We start from the raw sequence: 9,837 nt of genomic DNA on the forward strand, positions 1-9,837 counted from the left end.
AATATAATTCTGATCCTGATAGATTTCTGTTGCATCAGTGTGAGCACACACATATGCAGTAGCATATGCAGCCAGAGAGGGAAAATTCCATTTGTTTTACCTGGTGGATTTATCCTCAGGTTTATAAGGTGGCTGTTGGTCACTAGGGCCACAAATGAAGCAGGATGTTTGCAAATGCCCTGGAGGAAAGCCTTTTTTTTTCCCCCTTGGCACTAAAATGCCACTTGCTGTCATTCAGGGCTGGATTGCAGGGGTGAGCTGAGACAGTTCACTGGACTGTGTGAACAGGCAGGTGTAGTGGAGATCATCTTCATAAAGGTGATTAAAGTCAGATTTGAATAATCATTCTGGTGTTTTTTGATATTTTTTCCTTGCTACTTTTGCATGTTGGATACCCCTGCCCCTTGTCCCCCCCTCCTCTTGATAAGGGGAGTGTGATGGACACTCTGATGCTGCAGAAGGTTCTGTTCACTGGGATACAACCCTGGCTGGCCAAACCCTCCTACAAATACATCATAATTTATCTTATCATCAGCATCCAATGCCTGCACTAAAGAACCCGATCCCATTTGCCTCTGAGCATAAGACAACCATCTGTTTGTTTATAATCTCTGAAAAAAGATTTGCACTCTTTTATAGCTGTAATAAAGCACAGTTTCATTGTCTGCAAGGGGTTGTGGCCCTTCCTTCTACCTGTGCCTGAAAAGATTTGGATTTTGAGCTCCAGCATGCCCTGTGCCTGTTGGTGTCTCTCAAAATGTTGTGAGCTGTTCCATTAAAAGCCATCCCCCCCCTCCCCAAACGTGGCATTTCAGGACAGATTTTCCCTGCTAGCACTGCTCCTCATTATTGGTCCTTGCACTTCCAGCATCTGGGAGCAGTGTAGGGAGCATATGTTCCTGTAATTTATTTATATTTAGGGAAGGCATGGTGTAGGCTGTGCAGCACTGAATTCCCCTCTCCACGGCTGCTTCCCTGATGTGTCAGCACAGTGTTTGCAGAGCTTTAGTGTTTCCTGTAGTAAAGACTTGATTCACTGTTGTGTCATGCCATGAATCCCCTGGTAGCCCCTGAAATGATATTTTTAGTTTCAAACAAGGGTTCTGATGCTCTGCAATGCTCAGAAAGCTTCTATTTCTCTTTCCCTGAACACCTCTTTATAGCTTTGCTTTTTGGATCTTTTTCTGCTCATGGAGACCAAGGTCGATACTCTTCAAAATAAAATTGGATGGCATAATTACTGTTCCGGCTCAGTTAAGAGCTTGAATGTTTCCATATTAATGTCTGTCATTCTCTTCTTTTGAATGACAGTGCTTCTGACTGGGAGCTGCCAAGAACAGTTTGAATATTAAAGATGCATGAGTAAAACCACTGTATTTTGTTAAGCCCAGTCCATTTGAATGTCTTAGAAATATGTGTTCATATCACATCAAAACTGCCAGCAATGGCAGGGCTTTTCCTTTGCAGAAAGGGGGCCTTGTAAATAGTTGTATTCATTGGAGTTAAAATTAGGTTTCTGTGGTGTTGAGTTGCAGCCAGCTTTTCCCACAGGGCAATTTATTTAAGGAAAAAAATAAGCCTTAAAATAGTAATGTGCATATGACATATTCTGTGAACTCGAGAGTCCATTTGGACTAAAGTTTTCTTTGTATTTCTTTCATCCATGGCGCCTTAAAGGAGTAGCATGGCAACAAGGGAGAAATGTTCCTTGAAAATGCACAGATAATGCCACATTTCCCTCCAATTTGAGCTGCTAAAGGTGTCTTCAATGGAGCTATAGATAGAGAAAGGGAATTATATTCTTCCTTGAACCACTGATCTGGAAGAGTTTGCCCAGTGCTTGGACCATGAAGGTACTCTTTGTTCTCCCACTGCATTGCTTGGATTTAAAAATTAAAACAGGATTCAGATGAACATTACTATATATATATATTTTTTTTTTTAAGAGAAAAGAATAAATTCTGTGAATTGATCAGGACTTACGTGCATCACTAAGCAAGTAAGGTGGAATTTGTGTGGCTCACTGTGGCATCCTGGTTTGGTTCCCTCCAGAGGCAGAAGTTCCATGTCCCCGTGGAACTGCCCACTTCGGTAACAGCAAGTTTTCTTCCTGCCTTTTGGCCAGGGTAAGAAATAAACCGTGGCCTTTGTCCCAGGAAGGCATTATTCATTTCCCCCTCCCTCTTCTTGCAGAGCTCCACAATGCCCCAAAGTGTGGGCTCAGGAACACAGAGTCTTCCATAAGGAGTATGAAACCTCTTATGGAAAACCAAGCTGCCCTGATTCAGTTAAATGTAGGAAGGGAGATGTGATGTTGACTTTCACAGGGAATTGAGTTCCACTTACCCTCTACCCTCTGCTTTGCCAAGTGGTCCTTCCTGCACGTCACAAGTGGATGCTTATTTTGATTTCTCTTGGAAAGGTCTTGTGGATATTGATGGAAAAAGTGACTTATGGTTTAGGTGCTCTTTTAGTACAGATAATTTGTCCATCCTACTGAGCACTTTAAGGGGTTGAAATACCAATTCTTGTATCTTTTGGCAGTATCTGCTTAGTGTAAAATTTGTTATCCTCAAAAGCTTTCTACTCACTATCAGTCCCAGATGGTGTTGCTGTACCTGCAAAGCACTTACAAGTAAAAAGAGCCTCCACATATGCACATTTTGTTATTTGATTTTGTGGGGAGTAAAATGGATCAAATTAGGTTAGGTAACAACTCTTGGGGTTTTTTTTGGTTTCTGCTCACATCCTTGTTTGATTCCCTGCTACAGCAGGTTTCCCTAAGCAAAGTGCAGCCAAGGTGGAGGCTTAAAGATAGTCATAAATCAACTCAGATACAATAGCTCTGCTTCTGACACCTCCTGTAAGCCCGTTGTGAATTCCACTGGGTTAATTTGCAATGCATTATAGCTTAAAAACCAAAATCCGCATTTGGAGGGCAACGTTGCTCAAGAGTTATTCACAAAGACCAGTCACCCAGAAAAAAAACACACATCAAAGGAAAATCTTTACACAGGACCTACATTAGTATCAATTATAAAGTGAATGCATGATGCTTTTATATCAAGGAAACTTCATGAATTTTGTGAGGGCATGGGAAGGCAGTACAAGCAACTGCAGAGCCAAATCTCCTTCCATGAATGGTCATGATCATGAGGTTAGAGATACAGCAATAAATGTCTTCTGACCTCTGGTCACTCTTTGGCTCAGAAGAAATACCTTCAATTCTCCTCCTCCCATCTCTTTGTATTTTATTAGCATCCTATTAAAGGGAGCCAAGTAGTATGAGACACAGCAAGTTTTGTTTCTGAGCATGCAAACCCCACCTTATCTAAGAGATTTATGTTTATCTTGTAGACTACACCTAAACTCAGTTTGGTTTCTTTGAGGTTTCAGTAGATCAAGAGCCTCTAAAGCCAAGTAGCCAAGCAAGAACACAAAATGTGTGTATGAAGGTGTACAAAAGGAGTAGGATCAACAAATGAAGACGCAATAAGTGTCCCTTACAAAGCAACTGAAATCTGTGGTTGTTTTGTCCTGTCAGATTTTGCCTAGGCTTTGAAGGGTTTGCTCTGGAAAATGAACTTTTCTACTTCTCATTGAATTCAGTTAATGGCAGTGAATAAATATGAATCAATGTATAAAGCTTTGTCCACTCCTTTATTTTTAAAGCTTTGTCTGTGGCAAGATCTCTGTGTCTTGAGTAGAGAAAATGAACCACTCTGCCTTTTTTTAAAATTTATTTTCCCTGCAAGGTATGACAGCTAAACTAACATTTCTGCCTGCCAGCATCTCTTAGAGCGTGAAATGAATCAAGGGCAAGAGAGAATAGCAGAAACTCTGAAAAGCAAGATTTTTAGGTGTGTAGAAAGACCTGTTTTTGTGTGCCCTACGCAAGGCTTGTGGGGAGGGCACTGCAAGCTCCCCCTTCCCTGTTTGCTTTGGCACGTTCACCAGGAAAGCTGTGGAGCATCTCCCACCAGGCTTGGATTCCCTCTGGGCTGGGGGCTTGGGGGAGAAAATTTGGAGATGCTGAGGGTTATGCGTGGATTTAGCCAGCCGGTTTACATTTTTTTCCTTTTTTTTCGTGAGTGTATTGGTTGACAAAAATGGAGTTTGATCAGCTCCTGGGGCCAGGGCTGGATGTCAGCCTGGCCGGGTGGGAGCAGGGCTGGAGCCTGCGTGGCGGCCGTGCCTCCTCTCCCAGCACTTGCAGAGAGGCAGAAAAGCCTTTGCCTTGCACACACAACCTCCTGCCTCCCCCGTGCCAGTAAAAATAAGAGAACGGCATGGCTTGAATAGCAGACCTCCCTCAAAATAACTCTGTGGTCATGAGCTGAGGGCAGAAATTGCTCCTTCTCCACAGCACATCTGAGATAAATGGTTTGCGTGATTACTTCTTTCCCCTTCCCCCGATTTTAAAAGAGAGGGTTCAGATTTTTGAGCGGTTTCCTTCAAGGAAGTGCATGAGAGCTATTAAATACATATTTCTCTTGGAAATATCACCAGAGCCTTCTTTTCCTTGCACTGCAAAAAAGAAGTATATTAAAATATTTTCGCTGAAGGGAACTTCATCGTAGTATTTTATTGGGTTATTCTTTTCAGCCTTATCTATTCTTTGTCATTTTTAGATGAAGTGATTCCTCTGGCAACAAATAATTTCTCCTAATCACACAGCCCAGCCTGGGAATTTTCCTAATTTTCTCCACAACATAGTTCAGCAGATGGAGGAATAGGGAAAGCTGAGGAATGTTGAGGCATTTTTTCTCACTCCCACTTTCTGGCACCCGAGATTAAAGCTCTTTTTCTCACCACGAACCCCTGACCCCTTCGCTTTCTGGTAGCTCAGCATCCTCTAGATGGCCCTTAGGCACAGCTTACAGCAGGATACGTGCGGGAAGAGCAAGAATGGAGATTCCTGCTGTGAAGGTTTTAGGGATTCTGTGAAATCCCAGAGAGATTCGGGGAAATCTGCATTATAATGCAGTGTGTGGTGCAGGTCCGTGCACTGAGCGGGCACACAAAAGGTAAAGGAAACTAAATGTGTCAGGCATCATCTTTCTAATCCAATGTGGGTCTGTTTAATCTCTTTCAAAAGATGTCTTAAGAACTCCCAGTGTCTTCATTGAGCGCTGGGCTTTCACTGCTGCCCATATGGGGGCTGGGCTCTGGGGTGCTGGGGCTCCCAGTGCTCCACATCCCCCGGGCTGAGGTTTGATTAACACATAGAGGCTTCAGCCTGGGCAGCAGGGCATGGGAGTAGGTCTGGAGGAAGGACCTGTAATCCTATAAACAGCTCCTTGAGGGGCAGGGGGAGAGAACTGGGGATTCCTGCTCTTTCTGTCTCAAACAGGAGGAGCAGAAAATCCCGTAGATATGGCTCAGGCAGGGCAGAAAGTGCTAGGTCATTCCAGCTTCTGAACTCCTCCACCTGGATCCTCCTGTGCTTCCACAGCCATTTCATCTTTGCTTTGCCTCCTGCAGAACCCCCTGGCTCAGACCCTGAGCTCTAGACTCAAAATTCAGTTTCTGCTTTCTCCCCATTCAAGTGTCATTCTCCTAAGCCAGCTCTGGAAAGCTGAATGCTGTGGGAAAGAGGAGCAGTGTTTGGAACTGTGGGGGGAAATCTGTGTTGAATATTAATAAAGTCTTACGGCCCCAAAAGCTGTAGCTCCACTGCTTCGTGGAGCTTTTTATTTTATCACGGAATCAAAGGACGGTTTGGGTTGGAAGGGACTTTTTAAAGGTCACCTTATTCCACCCCAGCCATGGGCAGGGACACCTTCAACAATCCCCTGGTGCTCCAAGCCCTGTCCAGCCTGGCCTTGGACTCTGCCAGAGATCCAGGGGCAGCTTCTCTGAGCAATATTAAGTTATATTAAATGTTAAGTGTTATGTGCTATGTTATGTCCATGTCGGAACAAGGAGAAAAGTCTGAATTCTTGTGCCATTAACCACACAGTAAGAGTAAAATGCCAGGAAGAAAATGGTTGCATTGACCAAGAAAATAATGGATGAGAAATGAAGAATTGTTATAGGCTAAGCTTTTATCAATGCTGATCTTTGCCTGCTTGTACAGTTTCACAATAGCAACTTTTGGCTAGTTTGGGCAGCATAAAACATGAAAGTAGAGCGTAAAAGTAAGGACCACAGGGGCAGGTAATGAGAACAATGAGTAAATCAAACAGTCTTTTTTTTCCTCAGTAGTCATAGATCATTTTTATTGCAAAATTCTGAGTGAGCTTAGGAAGAAAATCTGAATGTTTAAAATGTTAAAAATCAGGAAACAAGACAGCTTTCAGAGAAATGCACACATCCTGCATCGAGCTGTGTTCTGAACACAGAGCTGGCTGCACTGGTTGTGTCTCAGGTGAGCTGCACTGTGGCTGTATAAAATGCTATTGGCTTTGCAAAGACACAAAAGAAAGGGAGAGGTAGGAGAAAAATGCAGAACCCCTTTCTTTTAATCCACCTTCCAATATTTGGCTTAGCTACAGAGTAATAACAAAGGAACAATGTGTATTTATCAACTGAACACTAAAACTTGGATTTAAATGTCTGTGGAAAGGAGAAAAGCCTAACACCTGTGCAGCCAGTCAAGCTCTCCGTGTCCTTGTTGGCACTGGGATCTTCAGCTTTCCAAAGTGCTGCCTGATGTGTTTCCAGCTGTTCCTGGGACAGAGCAGCTGAGTTTTCCCAGGGTATTCACCACCACCACACCATGCACAGAAAGTGGCATTTCAAGAGATCACAGTGTGAAATGCTGGAAGGATTTCAGGGATGTCAGCCACCCTGGGGGCCTTGGTCTTCCAAAAACCCAGCTGAAGACAAGCTAGCTTTTAAAGTGTTGCTTAGGGTGATGCTGTGGTGGTGGATACACCAGGAATGCCCAGCTGGAAGAGACTGAGGCTGGTTCTATCTGAACCAGTTTGTCAATAAAGCCATGTATCAATCACTATTTACAGACTGACATCCCAGGGCAAATTCTGGATTTTATTTTGTCAATGCAATGGCACCGGTCTTCACCACTCGAGGGCAGAGGCCCCAGGGTTTCTTAGCAGGGTTTTTAATTACCTTAATATATCCTCAGTTGATGACAGGCAACTGCAGCACACAACATACTCCTCTTCTATAGCTCCTCTGGCATTTTCTGATGGTATTGTGTGGTTGGAGCTCGTGGAAAGGATTCAATTGCAAAACAAAATGTGAAAATACATGGAATATTTTTTTAAAAATCCCAGACTTCCATGTAAATGTAGCTATCTCTTCATTTATTTGTTTTAAATAGCTCTTTCATGTGTTGGGACAAAGGGACATTGTATTAATCGTGAAGTGTGAAATGTTTTTCTTGTTTGCTTGGGACAACAACTGGGAATACATGGATTTGCCTATTCACGCTTTATTGTTATGACAACATTTTTTTTCACAAAGTATTTGAAAGCCAGTGCTATGAAAGGGATAAAGTTGGCTATAAAGCTGGAGGAGTTTCATGCTTTTGTTTTAAGCGTGTGTGTGAACTTTGTCAAAATTGTGAGTCTTTCATCTGTGGTGTCTGCCTGATTCAAGGGTTCTTTTCTTGTTCAAATACCCTTTAGTAAAACCCATTTGACTGAAAGGCTGTGCAAACACGAGCAGGCTATAAGAGTTCTACATGAAATTTTAACATGCTCTGTCAGCATGAGGTTTTTTCAGCTGTGGTGCCTTAGTAAATATTCCCCCCCCCACACCTCCCTCCTAAACTAAGTTCATTTTCTTGAAGTGCATTTCTCATTTATAATTGCTGTAATTTTGTGATGGATTTATGACAATAAGCCTTTATGCCTTAGGCAAAACGTTAATCCACTCTGGATTAGAAAAACAGTGCCTTATTTCAATAGTTAGCTGAAAAACAGTGCCCTAGTCCAAGCTGTGCTACTAAAACAAGCAGCACCAGAACAGTCAGGTCCCAGCCATGCCTGAGTTTGCACTCTATCTATTTTCTACGTTTCTCTTTCCTAAATGTGCTGCCTGTCAAGCTTTCTTTAGCACCACTAAAAGGCACCGTAAGGAACCTCATCTTGTGACTTTGGTAGAGGAGGACGTGTTAGTTTCTTAGTCAAAGCCAAAATCCATGATTTTTCTTTCAAGTGTGGCTGTCACATGTGAGCATCATCACAGCAAGGGCAGGAGCTGAGGACAGGAGGGTTCATCTAAACCCTGTCCCAGCTCTCTAACATCCAAGAGAGTTTGTGAAAAACGACCTGTTTGTTCTGTAAAAAAATGTTCATATCATGCACCATGCAACCTATTTTCTCTGTCTGGTTTGGTTCTGAAATGGGTTTCTAGTAGGAACAAGGAGTAAACTTGTCTTTGAAAAACTCGTTGTTTCACTGCTGTGCATTCCTGTGTTGCTGTTTTAAAGTCTGAGCTTTTCCAGCTCCTATTCATCCCCACTCACCTTTGCTTTTCTTGGTAAAAGTCTACATTGGCACACAGCTCTTAGACAGGAAAATGGAGACATTTTACCACATGCCTCTGCTAAACACAACTAATAACACGCTGGAGATTTTCCACTCCACCCAAGCTGCATAATTGTTCACCATATGAAATGAAGTTAATTCTGTGTAATGTTTTGATGAGTAATTTTAATCAGAGCTGTGAAAAAACTGCTCTCAGGTCTGGAAATGTAAGTGCTTCCTGTAGTAAACAAATCCTGTGGTTTTAGCATTTCACTTAATTTGGTTTTTCAGATGACAGAACGTGTTCCTTCTCTTTCCCTATGGTCTCCAAGGCTTAGGAGCAATTTTGTAGCTCAAGTTAATTCGTTCCTCCCTTTAACCAGTTAGAGGGGAGGAAGAAAATGTAATTCTCACCTTTTCCTTTGACAAGAAAAGTCTTGACTTCTTTGCTTTCACCTGTCCTTCAAACAGCAAGAGTGTGATTATGCTGCGATGGCCCCTGACAATGAGCAGCTTCTTTGCAGGGTGGCCACTGGACCAGTGTCCTGTTGGAAGAGCACGTGGGAAATGGGTGTGAGTGGATTTGACACATTTCAGCACATGGCAGTGACAGCAGGCACCTGCAGCCAAACAGATCCACCAAGGAAATCTCTTGATCTGTGGTAGGAGCTGCCAGGATGAATTTGGTCTGTGGGTCTTAAACAGTCTTTATTGTATATCCAAAGCTCCCGGGTGCTTTCAAGGTTCCTAAATACACGAGGTTTGCTCCAGTCTAACCTTTGAAAGCAGAAAGAAGCTGCAAAAGGAGTGGCAAAATGACTCTTTTTTTGCATTTTAATGCACAAGGAGTTGTCTGTATTTAGGATGGAAGAGCCTGATCTGATTCTTGGGTTGTCCCAGACAATATGTGGCTAAAAAGGCCAAGGTACTTAGTTGTCCAGAGCAATTACAAAACAGAAATTCAAAACTGAAATTTTCAGTTGCTGTCTATGTTACCCACAGGCAAATTTAATATATATCATAACTTTTGCAAGAATACATAAAGGAAAATAAATCCCTGGGTTGGCTAGCTGTTTATTTATTATAGCAATCTTAGACTTTCAAACTCCCCTTCCCTGCAGGCCCCTGTGTGCTGCCAGGCAATGGATCACTGTGGATATATTGTGTATTTGTGTGAACACCCAACACTGGTCACAAAGGCAGCTCTTGGGAGAAGATTTCCAGAGAAAATGGGAATGCTTGTGAGTGAGGAATTCACATTTTAAAAATGCCCTCTGATATTTCTATGCGATTCCTTGGTTTTATGAATTTTACGTTAACAATCTTGTTTCCCCAGAATGTTTCCATCAAGAAAGCACAAAAAGGGAAAACATGGTCATTTTAATATATATGTAAATAG

The sequence above is a fragment of the Cinclus cinclus genome, chromosome 7 (assembly GCF_963662255.1).
Source record: "Cinclus cinclus chromosome 7, bCinCin1.1, whole genome shotgun sequence".
Classification (NCBI taxonomy): Eukaryota; Metazoa; Chordata; class Aves; order Passeriformes; family Cinclidae; genus Cinclus; species Cinclus cinclus.